The sequence below is a fragment of the Chrysochloris asiatica genome, unplaced genomic scaffold (genome assembly GCF_000296735.1).
Source record: "Chrysochloris asiatica unplaced genomic scaffold, ChrAsi1.0 scaffold00002, whole genome shotgun sequence".
NCBI classification, from domain to species: Eukaryota; Metazoa; Chordata; class Mammalia; order Afrosoricida; family Chrysochloridae; genus Chrysochloris; species Chrysochloris asiatica.
The window spans coordinates 7,488,681-7,494,418 of NW_006408520.1; the positions used below are offsets into that span (position 1 = coordinate 7,488,681).

Consider the following 5,738-nt stretch of genomic DNA (forward strand, 5'->3'; position numbering starts at 1 on the left):
GCAGCCCGATTCGTAACCACTACGCTACCAGAGCACCTTAGTTTATTGCCCTTGTTTTCAATTATATCACGGTTAGTTCATAACCTTCAGGAGAACACAACATTTCTTTTCTTCTTATGAGACTCCCCAAGATGGGTCAGAGCTGGCCAGAAACATAGAGAAGATCTTACATTGTCAAGTACCCACTTAGACAATGTGGCATAATTGGTAATTGTGGGTTTGTCCCCAGTATATGTTAGATTAAGGAACACCTCGAGGAGTCTTGTGTGGTGCTGTGAGTTAATGCACCGGAGTACAAAGTCTGTTTGAACTGCAAGGTCGGTGGTTCAAGCTCACCAACCACTCTTTGGAAACCCTATACAGGGTCACTATGGGTGGGAACCAACTCGACAGCCCTCAACAACAATAACAGAGGAGTCCTGGTGTGGTCCTTCAGGATAAGAACTGGACTGCTAAGTGAAAGGTCAGCAGTTCAAACCCACCCAGTCGCTCCTCAGAAACCTATGAGTCATAAGGGCCTCAACAGCACACAACAACAACAACAGAGACTGGCATTGGCCTCTTCCCTTCATGGAGTTAGATCCAGCCTAAAACTCTGAAATGCATATAAGGAAGGTGGTGGACTGAAATAGTTCTCAGCTCTGTTATGTTGACTTCTCCATAAGACTTGCTCAAGTGTAAGCAAGGGATCCACCAATAATTACATAAAATCCCTCTTGCAGGTCTGCTCCCAGATAACGTGGCTATTCTGTACCATCAAACAGTTGAAAAGAACTTCTTTTATCTAGGTTTTCACCTTGCTTTTGACATTATTTCATTTAATCTGTGTAGGCATGCTGTAGGTATTGAGAGCTTTGACCACCTATGAGGACCTGGCTAACACTATTATTTGTTTTGCTCTGTTCTTCACAAAGATGCTGTGTAAGGATGGAGCACAGACCTTGCTGTTTACTCTTGCCTTGGACAGATGAATGGCTGTTGGCCAGTTAGTTCCTTAGTTGCACCTGTTTGTATTCTGAGCCTTGTAATGCAGACCTTCACATTCCTTTCACAATCAAGATGTGTCTGAAATCTGAATGAGATCTGGAGACAGCATTCTGCGATCTGGAGATAGAATGGATTTGTGATGACCATTACCATTTTGGGACCTGCACTGAGAGGCTGTCCAATAATTTTTTTTTTTTTTTTTTAATTTGAGACCTGAATTTTCACTGATAATCCAGATCTCAGATCCCCTTTTCTTTGGTGGGTTACTGAGGGTTTCTGAGGGGCAGCTGGTGGCATAAGCAGTCCAGTGCTCATCCTACAGTGCCACACCAGGACTGAGTATCTGTGAGACCAGGTTTTGTGGTGAGCTAAGGCCCCACTTATGCTCCATGTTGACTTCTCCACAGGACTCAAATGTAAGCCAGGGACTCAATAATAATCGCATGTGTTCACTTGCTGAGGAAAGAACAGATCATGATTCTAAGACACACACCTGCATACAGTAGAGGTCCCAGGTTGTCATATTGGCCTAGCTTATCAAAGGCTTTCCTGCTGTGAGCATCAGAGAGAGAGGGGCCTGGCAATACTTCAGAGGAGCTGTCTCACTCCAGGTCCAGAGCAACAGTTGACAAGTCTCCTCTGCTGCCTCACCCTATATTCCTGACACATGCTGGACCAACACTTGTCCTACATGGGACCTTTCTTTCCATGTCCCTTCTTCACCCCTATTCTGTCACTTCCACAAGGGCTGCAGATTGGCCTGTCCACTCATAAACAGAAAAGAGCCAGGGGTGGCCACAGGGAATCCCAGGGCTACTGGTTAGCCATAGCAGCTAGATTTGCATAATTTTGGGGAAACATTGACCCAAAAAAAAGATGGAATTTCTAAAAGGTAAGGTTCTGTGTATTCACACCTGATCTTGAAAAGTTATGTAAACATTTTTTTCTACTTTTCCCCATCATTTACACATTTTTTTTGGTCAAGTCCAAACATAACTCAAAATGTGGGAGGTAATTTTCTGTACTCTCGTCTTAGACTCTATGGTGGCTCTGAGGCCTGTGCTATGAAAACACTCCTTCCATACAGGGGAGCACTAAGGGTGAGTACTGTTTCTTGCGTAGCTTCACACTTGGCCATTTTCAGTATCGTCTAAATCATGCATGTCCAATCTCAATCTTTCTTTTTATTAAAATACTCCTGAATCTGGTTCAGGATGTTCATGCAGTGTGTGCTGACCACCATGCTCATCGGCAGGGCCCTCTTGCCAAAGTGGTCAGTGTACCTTGTTGTTCAGGTAGGCCTTGTTGTTCAGGTTCTCATCCTTGTCCATGGGAATGTCAAAACTGAGGACAATGGACTCTTGCTCCATGTCCATACTGTGGGCACACACGTTGGCGTTCACCAGAACCTTCTCTTTGCCTTCTGGGAAGCTCTCAATCACCACAGTTCTCTGTTCTACTTCCATTTCACCACTCAGCAGAGCTACCTAGTGGCCTTGTTTGGAGAGCTCCACTGTTTTGGTATGGCAGAAGGTCTTGACTTGTACAGTGGGGTGGCCCCGTAAAGGTTATACAAGACCTGGAACTTCTCATCTCTGCTATTGCACAAGATGTAATATTGCTAAATGGTGTCCAAGGTCTCCTCCTTATATTTCAATTTGATAATGTTTAGGTCTGGGACCACTTCCTGGGCAAATTTCCACACTGAGACTTTGAAAGTGGCAGAGAAAAGCAGCATCTGACAGTTCCTGGGCAATATCCTCTGGGTGCAGATGTTCTAATTTTGGTGGCCCTGAGTAGCTATCATCAACCTCATGCAGGATAAATGTGTTGATATTTTGGGGGTTGATTAACTCAAATTTGGAAGAGTAGTCCAGGACAATCCTAGAGGTGCCAACAACAATCTGCTCACCAATCTTCTGACCTCTTTCCAATTTATTATCTCAAACAGCATAAACTAGTTCAGAGTAAAATGTTCCCATCTGGCCAATCTCTTTTCCCATTTGAAGGCAAATTTGTATATTGGGGAGAGGCACAAACACCAGGGGTATCTGTTTGTGGGTTCTACTTTGCTAAGTATGGCCAACACAAAGGCAATTATATTCTCAGTACCTGATTGAGACTGGACAATCAAGTTGTATGGGGGTTCACCAAGCATGGAAGGCAAAGCATTCTCTAGTTTCTTGCATGGATGGTTGAAGCCCATGACATAGACTCTCTGGAAAAACTGCGGTTTCAATTGGAGCTCTTTTTTTTTTTCTCACTTAAACTTTTTTTTATTTTTCAACTTTTTATTGTGAATTCAGTAAAGGTTTACAGAGCAGATCATCTGTTTTACATCCAACAAATCATACACTTTATTTCATCTCAATAATTCCAATTCCCTCAATGTAATATTATTTATCTCGCTTCCTCCCCGTGATTCTTGTTTTCATGACTCCTTTTTTTCCCAACCCTTCTGAATTTTGTCCTTAGGTGAATGTCACTCTTTTGATCTCAAATGATTGACCATTATATGGTGTGTGTACCTCACTAGTGTTATTGTACTCCATTTATACTTGGATGAAAATTGAGCCACAGGTTCAATTTCTCTTAAACTTTTTATTATGAATTGAGTGAAGGTTTACAAAACAGATCATCAGTCCCATATTCAACAAATCATATATTTGTATCATTACAATGATAGCAATCCACTCCATGTACCATCAATTAATAGTAGTTGGCTCTATTCACTTTAACTGTTTTACACTTCTTCCTGTGTTTTCCACTGTCTTTATCTCTGCTGTGCTAATTTCCTTCTTATTGTATATTATTGCCTTTCCTGTCACCCAAGTTTACATATGTCTATCCTTCTACCCAATGAAATATTTGCCTTTCTCTCCCACCCCTAGTAACCATCATTGAATGTTTCTTTTAGCAAGAAAGCCTTTTCTTAACTTTTTACAACAGTGACCTCATATAACATCAGTCAGAGTTCTTTGAAAGACTTCACAGAACGTGGTTGTTGCTAAGTGTCATCACTTCATCAGGTTTCCAATGAACAGCTGGTGGGTTTGAACTGCAGACCTTGTGGTTTGCAGTCCAGTGCTGATCCTATCGCGTCACCAGAAGTCCATTTCACAGAGTAGAGGGGAGAATTTGGATTCCCAGTGCAGGACTTCTGGAGTTTAGGTGTAACTGTACTGCTAACTGAAAGTCTGGCACTTCAAACCCACCAGACACTCCTCAAAATGCTATAAAGGGTCACAAAATGCTATACAGCAGCACATAACAACAACAGGACTTCCACCTGGTTTCGAGATTACTTCAGATTATCTTGTTTGCTTTTCTTCATCTGTCTTCTCTTCATTGACATTGGTCTTGACTACAGCATGTCATTCATTCACAAGTAGGGCAAATGGGAACTGCCCCAGGGCGCAGACTCAGATTTGACCAACAGCCCCTGTCATCATACTTCAGGATATGTCCATTTTTGTAAATTGCATTTTTCTAAAAATTTATTCATTCTAAAATTTTTAATTCATCAGCATGCATTTTTCATAATACCCTTCACTTATTATTTGTGACTTCTCTTGACTTTGCTTGATCATCTCTATTATTATTTTTTTTTTCAGAGAAACAGGTTTTTCTCTCTTGATCCTATCCTATCATTTAAAAATAGATTTAATGGTCTTATCTTTATTATATCCTTCCTTCTACTTTCTTTAGGGTTATTTAGCATTTTTATCTAGCTTCTTGAGATGGATGCAAATTTTAGCTTATTTTTCTAACATGTATGTTTAAAACTATAAATTATCATTTAAATATTAATTAGCTATACACCATATGGAGTCCTGGTGTGGCACTGTGGGTTGTCAGCAGTTCAAGCTCCCCAGCTGCTCCTCGGAAACCCTATACTGGGTCTCTATGGGTCATAACCAACTTGATGGCACTTCACAACAACAACAATGGAAACAAGAGAACATTTTGAACAAAATCATAGCAATACTATTACAAATCAAAGCATATGGTGTATGTTGTTTCCAAGGAGCAACAGGGTGAGCTTGAACCACTGAACTTGCAGTTCAAACTGACCTTACAGTCTAGCACATTAAGCCACAATGCCACTCTATTATGATAGTTTTTTTCAATCATAGGATATTTAGAACTTTAACCTAGAGAAAACATGGGTTTTCTCTAGGTTTCTTTTTGTTATTATTTCCAGGAGTTTTGCACTGTAGTGAGAAAAATCCTTTGAAATGTGCTCTGTGGCCCAGTATATGGTTTTAAAATATATGTTAGTATATATGGGAGCATAGTGACTCCATACGATGAACACTGGACTGTGAACCATAAGGTCTGTGATTTGAACCCTTTGCGGAGAAAGATGGAGCTTTCTGCTCCCTCAGCGATTTAAAGCCTCGTCTGTCAGTTTGTTGTACTGTGGTGGCTTGTGAGTTGCTGTGATTCTGAAAGCTATGCCATCGGTATTTTAAATATCAGCAGGGTCACCCATGGTGGACAGGTTTCAGAAGAACTTCCAGATGAAGACAGACAAGGAAGAAGGAGAGACAAACTACTTCTGAACATTTAGTCACTGAAAACCTGATGAATAGCAGAGGCATACTGTTAGATATAGTGCCAGAAAATGAGCCCCTTAGGCGCTCAAAATACGACTGGGGAAGAGATGCCTCCTCAAACTAGAGTTGACCATTGATGATGCAAATGGAGTAAAGCCTGTGGGAATGAAGCCCACGGAACCTTCATTTCCT

The 5,738-nt window shown here is 41.2% G+C and overlaps 1 pseudogene; it reads right to left on the reverse strand.

Annotated features, from left to right (window-relative positions):
* Positions 1–2,111: 2,111 nt before the first annotated feature.
* Positions 2,112–4,126, reverse strand: LOC102834713 (annotated as a pseudogene).
* Between the last annotated feature and the right edge of the window lie 1,612 nt (positions 4,127–5,738).